At 39.7% G+C, this 15,256-nt stretch overlaps 1 long non-coding RNA gene across 1 annotated transcript in view; it reads right to left on the bottom strand.

Moving 5' to 3' along the window:
- LOC139974442 (uncharacterized) overlaps window positions 1-15,256 on the bottom strand; it is a 77,426-nt gene that overhangs the window by 6,682 nt on the left and 55,488 nt on the right. The window lies entirely within an intron of this gene.

Consider the following 15,256-nt stretch of genomic DNA (forward strand, 5'->3'; position numbering starts at 1 on the left):
TTGCCCATGGAGACTGATGTTGACTGTGTTCAAAATACGTCATCAGTTTTAAATCCAACTAACACTTATCCGACCACAGGAACCTCATATCTACTGACACATACCGTCGAAAATAACAAATCAGATGAATTTGAAAGTACGTTAAAAAAAGTGGAGCATTATCACACTGTATGACTGACATAACATCCTGAACGATTCAGTATCCTCACAACGATGTCACTAATTTTTGTAATTGTAAACCGGATCCCCATATAACAAAATTAATGGGCCTAGATGTATTTGCTTGCAGGTTCATTATCCCTACTTTATTAAAAATGATTATTGATACTGATGTAGTCTCAAAGACAATGTACTTCTACAAATGCGTTAACTATAGTTTAAAATTACAAGACCTTCTAAGGTTCATAGTTAATTTTGTATTGAACCGAAGATAAAGCGAAAACATACTGCCTCTTTTTCTTGATCCAAGGGCTGATTCAGCCTAACAATGAAAGGGAAGGGGAAGGGGGCATTTGATCAAATGATTGGTAGAAGAGGTACACTGAAGTCCTGTTGTGGGCCTGAGAAGAAAGCCACTAGCAGTTGAGAAGGCTATTATGTTTAGAAGGCTTTATGGCTAGAATCAGTGATTTAGAGAATGAAATAGAAATACAAGGACAAGACTCACCCTGACGGCCTGACCCTGTCAAATGTCAACAGGGAACCAACCCCATCCCTTACGACTTTCAATGTGCATAAACCATGTTTGAGAAAACAGTAAAGTAGTCCCCCCCCCCCACCCCAACTGGTGGAAGTAATCCAGAGAACTTGGAAAACATACACTGTAGAGATATATGCATTGGAAAAATGTTGTTTGGTATGTTTTGGGACAATAAAAGTAACGAATATTATGTCGATATTTTGTGTTTACCTTACAAAATGTCTCGATTTCAGTTAGTATTTGTTATTAAAAGTTACAAAAAGGGGAAAATATATCCGCGTGGTTTCAGAACATTTTCAAAACTAAAGTGTTGCGAATACCTCTTACATTACCCATCAGAACTTAAAAGGATATGGCACTTACATCAAAGGTACTTTTTTGGATTCGCTTAACAAATTTGTTAGAGACTAAAAGTCGCCACTGACAATATACAACCAATCAAACCAGCCTACCTTAAGTAATATGATGATGATGATTCCATGTTACAGATTTGGTTACATAGCGATGAAACAATTTAGACAACTACCAACCTTGCTCTCTTGTACATTTTGTTGTTACTCAACCTAGATTACATTAATCAGACCACTGTTCATTCGCCTATAGGTTTGAAAACTTTTCGCAACGATAAAAAACTGAAGTACCCATACCTATTTACCGTGAAATTAGACATACAATGCAAACGATTTAAAATTTATGGAGATGGAACTCCCTTGAATATAAAAAAGTGCTCTGATTTCGTCATATGTTGGGTTAATTTATTTTCATAATGCTAAGGATTATTTATCTCCTTACTAAAATCAATCCTCAACAAGTAGGCACTCCATGGAGTTTGATGATTGGGTAAGCATTTGGTCACTAAGATGTCATCACTATGAAGGCACATTGAACGAAGTTGAATTAAAAGTAAAACCATATTCATTCAAGCAGTCATTACTTTCTATTTGTCAAAGTTCGTGACATTGATATGCTCTTAGTAGCTAATAGTACAAGAACAGTTTTTTTTCTGATTAAATGTAAATATCGAACAAGTTTCCAAGCAATTAACTATTGCTAACCGCACAAATCCGAGACTTGATTTCCTTTGATAACGTGACCTTTATCGCTTGGTATCACTTTATGTACTGTAAACGGACATATGCTGATATCCTATAAGGTTGTGTGTGTTTCGATATGCGCATAATAGTCTGATTTGTTTGTTTTTTAACCTCTGAACTATGACATCATACGTCATGTTGCACATACATCCCATGGCATATCACTTACCCATCAAATTTGAAGTCCAATAACCTTGATTGTTAAGGATGAGTTTTTAAAACAATTACGTTAACGCACAAAACGCAATAAAAAACATAAATATTCAAAAGCAGACCTTGGAAGTCAACTTTTGTTCAATTGAATTAAACTACTAGTAGAGTGAATGCTTCGTAATTGACGCACCCCGTAATTGACACACCTCTAAATATTCCTTGTTATCACCGTGGCAACCATACTGAAGACAACCTAACCATTTTGCACCTTAGTAGAGTATGAATACTTTTCAGGTATGTGAAGATGAAATTTTGGTTCATTTTGAAGCTTTTTACACACTCCCCCCATTTTGCAAGTATTTTTCGCAGTTGGAAATCTTACTCTCTAAAATTATCCTAAATTACCTCGAGATGAATCCACTACTCCGTAAGAACGATCCGTCTGCTACATATTGGCATGTATAGTATGTGTGTGTGTGTGTGTGATATGGTCTACACTATGCTGTCGTCAATCAGCTGTTTACCGCTCGAAAAAAAATTACATATTACTTAGTTCACTTTAAAGCAGTATGCACAACAGATAATTTATGACTTTGATTGTTATACAAAGATTACTGTTCTTTTAGTCTACTGTTTGTTTTTGTGCGGGAGGGTAGGGGATGGCGGAAGGGTAGATACAGGGTAGAGTTACATTTTAAGACTTCCTGACATACTTTCAGCTACAGAATGGCTTCCCCCACAAAACAAGCTGCCCCCACCCCCCCCCTCAAAAAAAGAAAAAGAAATATGTATTAACAATTTAAGGTTTAAAATTCCCAAATCGGTAACAAAGAGATGTCACTCACATGCATCATATTTTTTTATGTAGGGGAAATGTTATCGTTTGTACGATAACAAGTCTATGAAGAGGGCCTTTAACTTGGTCAGGAAAAAGAGGTGGCCAGTACGTAAAGCCGCAAACATATGTGGGGTTCGGGAGCCTTCTTTGAGAAGATTTGTGAGGAGAGGAAAAGACAAAATTGACTGCACATGGGGAAAAAACCAATCTTACCAAAGCAGCATGAGGAGAAACTGAAAGACCACATCATTCATTTGGCCAAACTGGGTTTTCCAATGTCTCGGTCGGACGTTATTAAGTTAGCGACTAATACGGCAGTTTTTTTTTCAGCAATTAAGGCGAATGATGGTAAGATGTTTACCAAGAATTGGTTGGACAGGTTCCTGAATAGATGGCCAGAACTGAAAGTTGTTAAACCTTTAAAACTTAGCCTCAGGAGGGCTAAGGCAACGAGTGAAGAGACTGTCACCAATTACTTTCAGGAGCTTAACCAAATCATGAATAAGTATAATCTGAAAGAAAACCCACACTTAATTTTTAATGTAGACGAAAGTGGCTTTCAGGTTGAACATAATCCCCATCGAGTGGTGGCACCGAGAGGTATGAAAGTTAATTCTATCGTTACTGACCGTGGTGCTACGACCACTGTTTTAGCTACTGCGAGTGCCATTGGGCAGCCTGTTCCTCCTTGTTTTATTTTCAAAGTGAAAAGGATGAATGACATGCTAAAGAATGGTGCTGCTCCTGGAAGTGGTTTTAGCATGTCAGACTCAGGTAGGAGTAATGGCCAAATTGTTAAGAATTACCTTGAGAGTCATTTGTCCAAGTTTTTACCGAATCGAGCTTCCGACGAACATGTGCTCCTCTTATATGATGGACACTCGTCACACATTTCCATGGAGTTAATTGATTATGCCCATTCCAGAAACATAATCCTTTTCGTACTCCCCCCTCACACTATCCATATTCTACAGCCCCTGGATGTTACCATGTTTGGACCTTTGAAAACTTTTTATCACCAGGAGTGTCAAAAGTTCATGCGAGAAAATCCTGGGCAAGGTATCACAAGATATCACATTTGTGGACTTATATCCAAAGCCTTTCTGAAGTCTTTCACCCCAGCAAATTGAGTTACTTCCTTTCGAAAGACAGGTATATACCCAGTTGGGCATGGTGTAGTCAGCAGACTGAATTTCACTCCTGCAGAACATCTTAATGTGGCTGTTCAAAACAAAAGCCGAAGCAAAATAGCTGCCGACACACATTATTCAAGGGATGATGATGACAGATTGGACGCTTTCCAAAAAGACAAGATTTCAACTCCCAAACCACCTAAAAACACAAAAAGAAAGTACAAATACAGGCCAGGAGGTGTAGCAATCACAGAAGATAGAATTGTTCTAAAAATCAGAAAAGTCATAGAGGAGCCCAAGGGCCCATCAAACACATCTGCAAATCGCGATGACTCAAGGGAATCCCCAAAACTAGGACAAAGTAACAAGTCACCTTTGGGGGAAACATCCAGAAAACCATCTCAACCGCAGAATGACTCTGATTCCAGTCAGGAATGTAGCAACTATGTTTGTTGTGTTTGCAAGAGGTTCTCTCCTCCAACTTTGAGGGATTTCCTAAGAAGGGAAGTTAAGTTTGTTAACTGAGGACAATGTGAACACTGCACTCATTGGACACATTTGGAGTTTTGTGTCCCTGAAACAAAGGAGAGCATTGAGTATGCAAAGACCTTCTTATGCCCCCATTGTCTCCAGGAAGAATGAGAAGACATTAGTTTTTGTATAGTTTTTATATTTTCAAGAAAGACTTTTATACTCCTTTAAGATGAAAGTTCATCAACCTTTCGTGACCTCTCTGTGACCTGTCTTGTCTGATTCGAGGTGAGAGGCTCAGAGCGTGACAAACAGCGTTCAAAGTCAATGGATACACGCACACAGTAAGCTATGGACAAATGTGTCAATTACGGGATATTCGCGGACTTCAAAAGCTAGACGTCTTCGGGTCAGTTTCTTCTCAACTGTACGTTTTGTGAGAACAGCAGAATACATATTTTGTGTTATTTTATTTAAGAGATACTATATATCTGAAAATCGTATAGATGTGACTGTGTTGGGGTTTCCTTAAATAGATATCGTTCATCAAATCCTTAAGTGCGTCAATTACGAGCCCACCATGCTATACTTGGATATTATTAAATTATAGTGGTCTGTATTGCTCGAAACTGAAATCGAACAATTCACTAAATTGTTCTGTGTAATAGTAATAGTGGTTACTTTCAATTATAAACAGAGTTGTTAGCTGTTGGATATCGTTCTTTATTTTCCGCTTCAATCACAACATTAGTTCCTTGTAGCATGCGTTACTGATCGTTTCAAGATGGAATGTTTCTTTACAGTGGGCTTTCTTGTTCTGTTATTTGCACGTTGTCCAGCCTCGTCAAGTAAGTACAGTATTTTACGATAAATAAGTCTCTGCTAGCTAGTTGTAAAATGCACCATTTCACGAGCAGAGAGTCTTTATTCTGCTGATATATTACACTTAGGTTATATCAGTTTGTGTTTAAATTAAGAATGACCAGTATCACATTATTTGACTCGTATGGGCCTGTTGATCTAGTCGCCAAATGAGGACTAATGTCACTCCATACAACATTGAAATCGTTTCGTCAGGTTACACGTTGGTGTTCAACGCTGGTAAGTAAAGAAAATGCATATGTCAGGATAGAAGTGCTTACTGATTTGAGCGGTTTATACATTGATACATATAAAAAATAATAAATAATATTAACAAAATAAAAACTGAGGCATCAAATGGTATATTCTTAGATATCTAGTGACTGTAAATGAGGTCTATATAGGTAGCGCCAAAAGGAAAAGTTTGTGTTAAAAAAACACTCTGTGGGAGGTTTAAAAAAATGAGGTGGGGAGGGTGATTGCCCAAAATCTCACAACTGATTCACTCCAGTGGCGGAGCGTCCATACAGTCAGGGGGTGAGGGCGGATGCTCCCCACCCCCCCCCCCCCCTGGCGGACTCAATTGGACTGCTGGCGCCCTTTTCAGCATTTTACCACTTTTTATTTATTCTAGATTATTGACTTTTATATTGCGCTCTCATCTACACATTGACATTCTCACATTTTGTTGGTGTAATTTGGCGATGACACCTATTTGTTCTTCGTTTATCTGAAAATTAGCCAGGCCCGGAAAGGGTCATTTCCGGCGATCTAGGGAGTATATTTACTCAAAAATTTCAAGTACGCTACGCGACCACCAGTGGTGGCGCTCAGCTTAGATAGTGTCGAAGCGCCCTTACAGACCATTCTCGCCCCTCCTGACCAGTACCCCTAGCTCCGCCACTGATTCATTCCCTTACCCCTTGGACACGCCACTGTATCTTAACACAACCACACATGCTTGGTAAATGTATTTGAGCATTCTATGATTATTGACAGATGCAAGGAACGACATAGCGCATATTTTTCATAAAACTCAAACAACAAAATGTCAACAATTTCTTTTTTGGATTCAGAAGTTAATTACACGTGTAAAAGAAGGAACCACATTGTTGTTATATGTTCAGCATATTTCTAAGATTGTAAGAGGGCATTCATTTTTGTAAAATATGACATGGTTTGGTTCACATAGATGATTTACGTAGTCCCAACTCAATAAACAGCTCTTTAAGGCCACAATATCCATCAGCTTACCATGAGTCATGACCGCCACGCTTGAAGGATTAGGCAGCGGCGCACCAAGTGGGAACCTCAAGAAATGTGAAGTCATTCTGAGTTTTTCGGTTTTGAATCGGGGACAAAAACCTTTACAAACACCGGAATCGATAACCAAGATACATTATACTCGATGGATATTTCTTTCTACATGACCGTGTGATCTGCTTAACAATATTCGATTCATTGCTGTAACATTGTGACGTCGACAGAGTCAGATTGCCTAGGCAGCCTGATTCTCCTTCGTATAGTGTTAAGTGAATGTTGTGCGGCCTATTTAACTGCTGTAGTAAATCTTTTGAACGTATATAACGGAAAAGTGTTTCAGCTGACCAAGAGGGATGGGTGGCAGGATGTAAGGTTGATCGGGACAAAAGGGGAGTCGGAATGTGGACGAGATCGGCAAGTGTACATAGTTTATACAATCTGAGTATTTCAGAGGTGTTGTCAAGGGGCACATTCTTATAGAACATATGTCATGGAAAGGCCTTCACGTGACTACGTCTGACTACGTGTCGAGACGCAAGGACCGCAGTTTCCACAATCATTCTACATAAAATACCATCAAAGTACAGAGACTCTTTCGCTTCATATGACTTTCATTTTCATATTTAGCTATTATGCTAATATGCTTTCATAAAAACACATTGATAAAAATTTAAAAAAAGGACGACGTGATTGACCGATCAATATTCTATAGTTTTAGTTTCGACTCAAAATGCAGCAGAATAATATTTTACCATGATTTATAGTCTGTTGAAATGTCTTAAAGTCTGGTTTCATTTTTTGTAGCATGCAGAGAATACATTGGATGTTTTCCTACTTCTTCTGATGTAATGAGAGAAAAAACCACTGATGCCATGATGACTGTGTCAATGTGCTCAAAAAAAATGCGCTGAGCTGAATTATACAGTATACGGGTTGATATATGGTAATAGATGTCACTGTGGAATGATTACTGATGTCATTAACATTACACGTGATCTGGAACCTGCTTCCCGGTGTAATACGCTATGCAGCGGGGTAGATAGATGTGGAGCAAACAAACACATGGCTGTGTACAAAGGTAGTTAAACATTCGTCTCTTTTTTATACAACAACACCTTTAATTGATGTTGTTTTCCAATTTCTTTCAATAATTTAATATCAGTAATGGTTACATCCAATTTTACACTACCATTGACGTCGTTAAATTTGTTCATTAGACTAAATATCCTTCGGAGCATGGAGTTGTTTAATCGATTCTTCGTCACCAGTGACGACATGGATGGTGGTAACAGACGATGCTACAGCTTGGGGCCCTGGAACAATTTGTAGGAAATCATTGAACACAGTCACTACGTGTTTTGTTCATAATGTAGGCCTATACTGAAGAAAGTAAGATTAGTGAAATGTATATCTCCATGCTTCGATCTGGCTCTCATCAACTCCATGTATATAAATCCGAGCAAGGATTGAACAACTCCCCGATCACTGATTAAATCCGAGCATGGATTGAACAACTCTCCGATCACTGATGGCAATTACCATCACTCTCAAATGATCCAGTCCAAGGATCGATTCTAAACATTCCATGGCATAAGTGACGCATAATATTATTAATTTTTGTTTAAATTATTCACGTTCCTTGGGCAATGAGTATAGAGGATGCTATGACGACAGCGGTCAACATTCCACATTTAATCCGATAAATGACTTGACACTTGAAGTTTGTGCTGACGAGTGTAGGAATTCAACTTTCTGGAGTGTCCTTCACGGTAATAAATGTTCCTGCCGGATAAATTACGGATCTAAGGTGAGAATTACTGCATGTATTAGACAGTAGATGAAGGCAAACAAAAGTAGCTGTCGTGTAAAATTTTCGTTTCGATTGTTTCAATTTTCAGATCCTACGGTAACAATTTGTCCAGGACGTTCGTCAACTGACTCTCAATCAACAGGTTTGATCAATTGCCAATGTTTTTTGTCCATTGTCTATTCAAATTCAATTTCTCTCAACCTGTAAGTAATATAAGTATATGCAATGGTGATTTGTTGATTTGCATTCCTCGGATGATGTGAAAATTCTTTGAATATTCTTTGATCAAATTTACTAATACGATATTGCAATCTTACGACAATCATGATATTTTTTCTTTTAATATAACCAATCTTAAGTCAGATATATTTGAATTTTATATAGAGTAAATGAAAAGAAACAACATAATTTTGTGCTTAATTTCCGTAAAAATGTGTTTCGACTTTCAGATCCTTCAGGCACACTTTATCCAGAACGTTAACCATCAAGTACAGAATCATCAGCTTTGATCAAATGGCAGTTAATCTATTTGAGTAAGTTGGTAGCTTTAGCAACTATTCCTTCATTAACTAAGTAATTAAATGATATATTCATATCAATCAATAAATCAATGCAATCTCCAAGAAATGTAGGCGGTATTACGGTTCATTATATAATATGAAAGAAACTAAGTATGATGGGAAAGTATGTTTATTTTTTTCACCCCAAAATTTCTGCGTATTTGTGTGGTTTGATTTGTCCCTGTTTGAAAGAATTAGACCCCTATTTTAAGCCAATAATTGCAGGATTTTCAGTACGAGGAAGTATAGGGCGGCTCCGGGCCCGCAATATCTTGCTGTTAAATAGGTTTAAGAAGATTTGCACTTTTAAGGGTTCGTAAGAAGCAACCGGTGATATAAGGATGCGTGCGTGCGTCACGTACAGAGAAACCTGTTCTTACTGAGGGTGCGTGCGTCTGTTATTAAGTGAATCTCACAGAGGGTGCGTGCGTGCGTCACGTAGAGAGGAACCAAGGCCCTATTTCATAAAAGTTAAGAACATTCTTATCTTGGACTTAAGAAAAATAATCTTTCTTAAGTCTGTAATTGTTCTTAACTTTAAGAACATTCTTATCTTCTAATTCATAAAGCAACTTAAGAAGAATTTATTCTTATCTTTGTCCTGAAATCGTTCTTAACTTTAAGAATGATCAGCATCACACTTAAGTATGTTCTTAAGTGTCACATGTCAATTAGGCGGGAAATTGTCAATCAAAACACATCAATGCTAATTTAGGTGTTTAATGTGTATGCTAATGTTGGCTATGTATATTGCTTTTGGGCTGCTTGAGAGAGAAAACCAACGAGCTCTACGAAGGGAAAGCTCTACGAAGGACAGAACCAACCCATTATATCAATGGACAGACCGATAGATGCATTGTAAGTACCGGTTCAGTAGACTTGCGTGCATCAACATCATTGATATGCTTCAAAATGATATTTCTTTTAAGCATATGCCCTACTTAATATAGGATAGGCTATAATAGGAGTGGGTGGTGTTGGGATGGCAATCACAGCTACTACAATGGGGGTAACTATAGAAAGTTTCATTTCTGACTGGGGTCGGAGGGAGGGGGAAGGGTAGAACTCCTTGACGCAAGGTTGGGGGAGGGGGCAGAACCGTTCTTGACGGAAAGTCGTACTGTTGCCCGACTCAGACCGTCGTCCTGGTGAGGGGTCTAAGGGGGTATCCCCTCCCCTTTGAAAAGTTTGGTTTTTATATGGGGGATTTGCACAGATTTTTTGCCTGTATCTTAGGTTTTCAGATTTTTTTAGGGGCTAACAGCCCCACCTCGTACGGGGCGGATCCGGATTTTTTGGGCGGCAGCAAGTTTAACCGTTTAGGTTTATTTGTGATCGCTGTCCTGGGGGAGATATAATCTGGTGCTATTGCAACTTTTGAAGCGAATTAATTTAAAAAATAGTTTCTTGCCAAAAGGTTCCTAAACTGTTATGTTACTGTTATGTATGAAAACAATTCAATACAAACCATTTTGGCAAAGAATCAAGAACTTGGTTAAGTGTGACGTACCGGAACGGTTTGCATTGACTTTGTATATGAAGAACTCATTTGAAGCTAGCGAACATGGTAGACCCACCCAATAACAAAAATAGTACACAAAACGCAGAATTGAAGCTGGCAAACAGTTTTATTCTATCTTCAAAATCATACCAAGTTTTGTACGGTGGAGTATAAGAATCGCAAGAAACAAATTGTTAAAGTTGACAAGTAAAACGTGGTTAAAATGGATGATTTTTGGTCAATTTTAACTGAAACTTGCAAATACTTAGGTTTTTCACAAGAATATACAAATAGTCCTAGTTGGAAAATTTAGAAATTGTGCACAACGATTTTTTAATTAAAAAAAACGTTGGGGACCCCTCTAAAAATATACAATTTTCGCTTGAAAAATGTTTTCATGTGCATCACCCTATATAGACAGAGATTTCCCTACATAAAGATATGTAAACATTTATATATAAACTTTTGCCCCCCTGTCGGGGCTGCCCCCCCCCCGTCAGGGCTTCCCCCTCCCCGCCGCCACTGTCAGATTTTTTAACGGAAATCTATGACTTTATACATTTTTATTTGACAAGTGAATTGTAAATTTGTTTAATTATAAAGAATATAAACTGACTTTTACAATAGCATTCACGGCAAAAGATATTAAAGGGCAATTCCTCTCTTATAAGACTCAAATAAACGTAGAATGTGGCAATTTGGAATGCTTGAGTTATAACAGTAGACCATACACAAATTTCTGAAGGGACTCAGATTGCACGACTGAAGAACATGCAATGAATGGGCAGGCAGGCAATATAGGATGATTTGTTTTCAGCACAGAAGTTTGCAGTCTCGAGGGTGACGTGAGAGCTATGCCCTTCAACTAGCAGGATTATAGGGAACGTGATGTCCTCTCTCTTATCACTCGGTCAAAACAAATTGGCGATCCTTTAGTAATAAACTTCCGTGTTAATCCAGTCTTTAAACAGTGGCATTTTCCACCTTGTTTATTTGAAACAGCCTTTTTATGCACGGGCTGTTGTCAGTGTGTCCCTTTGCATACTGCATTTTATATTGAGGTAGCACAAGGGTGGATGATTGGTGTAGCCGGTTTGTGAAGTAAAGGTGCTTAAGTAATGTGGTGCAGGACTGATTGGCTATTGACAACAAAGCCAAGGGAAGGACGAATTGAAGTGCGTCTTCTTTTTGTTCTAAATCGTTTGTCACGAAACTGCTGAATAACCCAATGAAGGTTTTCAAAACTAAAGTGCTGCACATACCTTTTACATTACCCATCAGAACTTAAAAAGGATATGACACTAATATCAATGGTACTTGTTTGGATTCGCTGAGAAAAATTTGTTAGAGACTAAATATCGTTCTTTGAAATTGCCTTTGACAATATACAACCAATCAAACCAGCCTACCTTAAGTAGAATGATGATGATGATTCCATGTTTTGGTTGCATAGCGATGAAACAATTTAGGTAACTACCAACCTTGTTCTCCTCTACATTTTGTCGTTACTCAACTTAGATTACATAAATCATACCGCTGTTCATTCGCCTATTGGTTTGAAAACTTACGTACTCATACCTATTTACCGTGAAATTAGACATACAATGCAAACGTTTTGAAGTTTATGGAGATGGAACTCCCTTAAATATTAACAGTTCTCTAATTTCGTCATATGTTGGGTTTATTTATTTTTACAATGCCAAGGATTAGTTTATCTCCTTAACAGAATCAATTTGCTACAAGTAGGCACTCCGTGGAGTTTGATAATTGGGTGAGCATTAGTCACTAAGATATCGTGTAAAGGTAAGTTGGCCTGAAGGGACAAGACACGCACAGAATACAAACAGGTTAATGAGCATGGTGAGCACAAAGAGATAGATTTAAGGGGAGTAGTAGGCAATAAGGTGGAGAGAAGAGAGAAAGAAACCAACAGGGGAAGAGGAGAGGTAGGCTATAAACAGTGGAGGGACAAAGAGAGGATTAAGGGAAGGGGGTAGGGAATAAACTGGAGAAGGACAAGTACAGAAGGGTGTAGAAAAAAGGGTGGAAGAGAGCTATGATAAGAGGAGTAATGGGGGGGGGGACAAGGGGAAAAGGAGGGAGGGGGATCAGAACAAAAGTTAGTCATGTCCTTCCTGAATTTTGAGCCCATAAGGTTGCATGGTGCGAAGGCGTTGCATCCACAGCCTTTCTTTGCTGATTCGTACTAGGCCACGACGGCTACCTAAAGATCCAATCCCCTGTAGGGATATGTCGTTAATGGTATGGTTGGGAAGGTTAAAGTGTTCTCCAACTGGGGTCTCAGTCTTCATGGTGTTGACTGTGGATCTGTGACCATAGAATCGCTTCTTGAGGGTAGTTTTAGTTTCGCCAACATACTGGATGCCGCAAACTCTACAAGAAATCAGATATATGACATTAGTGTTTGTGCAAGTGATGTGACTCTTAGTCTTGTGTGTGGGTTGCATGCTGTGGCTAGTGATGGAATTGAATTCAGCAATGTGGTGGCTGCAGATGATTCATCTCGAAGTACGATCACATTTGAAAGTACCATGCTGAATGGGTGCAGGGTTAGAAGTAAGAGGTGGAACAGCAGCACGCAGAAAAAGGTCTCGTAGGTTGCGGGGTCGTCTGTAGGCGATGATGGGTTTTTCAGGGACGGCTCGTTGGAGTCTATCTGAAGTGAGGAGAATGTTGTGGTTGTTAGAGGTGATTTTCTGAAGAGGAAGATTTGGGTGAAAAGTAACAACCAGGGTAGATGTAGATGATCTGGAAGGGAGCGGACTCTCTGAATGGCTTCACGCACCCTTCTGGCACTATGGCCCCTGGCAGTAAGGTGTTTCTCCAAAGCATATGTATGGCGAATGAAAGAGGAATTGTTAGAGCAAATGCGACGAAGACGAAGTGCTCGACTGTAGGCAATTCCAGACTTGCAGTGACGGGGATGGCAGTTTAAAGAATGGAAATACTGGTATGTGTCTGTTGGCTTGATGTATAATTCTGTAGAAAGAGAACCGTGTTCCTTGCGAACAGTCACATCGAGAGAGTTAACCTGTTGGTGAAAGTAAACAGATGTGAATTTGATGGTGCTGTGGAAAGAATTGATGTGATTGATGAAGGTGAGCAGGCTATCCTCATCACTGGTCCAAACGATAAAAGATGTTATCAATGTAGCGCCACCAAGATAAGAGGACGGCAGGGAGCTGTACTGAGCATGCGTTCTTTAAGGCTAGACATAAACAGGCAAGCAAAGGAAGGAGCCATCCTGGTACCCATGGCAGTCCCATGTCTTTGAAGGTAATGCTTGTTCATGAACGTGAAGTTGTTTTTGGTGAGAACCTGTTGCATGAGAACTTTGATGTCAGAGATGGGTGGACAAGGGTGGACCTTCGTAGACAGGGCTGCACACGTGGCTACTATACCTTCAGCATGAGCCATGTTAGTGTAAAGAGAAGTGAATTCTAAAGTACCGATAATGGATGTACTAGGGATTTGGTTCTTGATATCTTCAAGTTTCCTGAGGAAATTTGGAGTGTCATGGATGTAAGAGTTAATCTGAGAAATAAAGGTTTGATGAAGTGGTCCACAAACAAGGATATTTTCTCGGTGGGGGAACCATTGCCTGAGAATATAGGCCTACCAGGGTTACCAGGCTTTCGAATTTTGGGCAGAAGATAAACCTGGCCGCCTTACAGTCTGTGGGAGAAAGAAAAGAAACAGCCTTCTTAGAGATCTGGTTCCGCTGGTATATATCAGTGATGGTCTGTTTTATCTGCTGGGAGAAAATAACTGTGGGATCAGAATCAAGAAGAGTGTAAATATTGCTGTTGGAGAGATGACGCATGGCTTCTTTGATGCAATCCCGTCGATCCTGGATGACAACTGCAGAACCTTTGTCAGCTGGCTTGATGATAATGTCACCGCGAGACACCAGTGAGGAGAGTGATGTACGCTCATCTCTTCTGCGGAGAGGATCAAATGATGGAGGAGTAGGACATAAGTTGAGTCCTTTGGAGAGGAGCCTAAGGTCTGCACTGGTAAGAGTAAAATAAGATAAATTAACAACTGCAGTTGAGGATGGTGGTTCAGACTCAAGTGGAGTCTGGGGCAGTGGCGGAGCGTCCATACAGTCAGGGGGCGGATGCCCCCCCCCCCCCCCCGACGGACTCAAATGGACTGCTGGCGCCCTTTTCAACTCTTTACCACTTTTACTTATTCGCGATTATTGACTTTTTTATTGCGCTCTCATCTACCTATTGACATTTGTCACATTTTGTTGGTGTAATTTGGCGATGACACCTATTTATTCTTCGTTTATCTGCAAATTGGCCCGGCCCGGAAAGGGTCATTTCCGGCGATCTAGGGAGTATCTTTACTCCAAAATCTCTGTACCCTACGTGCCAACCTTCGGTGGCGCTCCGCTTAGATAGTGTCGAAAGCGCCCATACAAACCATTTTCGCCCCTCCTGACCAATACCCCTAGCTCCGCCACTGGTCTGGGGCCGTCTAAAACGGTTGCAAGCGGTACGTTTGCGTCTTTTCTGAAGGTCAGTCATTTCTTATTTCTTCTTTCTGTGAGTTCAATGTTCTGCTGAGACAAACAAAAGTTAATTTTGTTAGTGTACTGAGTCCATTCATCATCGGTGCAGGATGACTGTAATTCAAGCTTCAACCTCAGGATATCATCGTTGAGACTATCTAAGGACGATTGGCAGTGTTTGGTGAGGATGTTTATGAGACGGATGCTGTGTTAGACTCGGTTCCACTTATGGAGTCCTGGATGGAGTGTCCCTAGTGCTGGTTGGTGTGTAACCTGTAGACCTGAGAGAATCATGCGGGAGAGAGAGTAGAACCTGTAGTTGCAAAGATGGA

Source organism: Apostichopus japonicus, chromosome 9 (genome assembly GCF_037975245.1).
Source record: "Apostichopus japonicus isolate 1M-3 chromosome 9, ASM3797524v1, whole genome shotgun sequence".
Taxonomy (NCBI): domain Eukaryota; kingdom Metazoa; phylum Echinodermata; class Holothuroidea; order Aspidochirotida; family Stichopodidae; genus Apostichopus; species Apostichopus japonicus.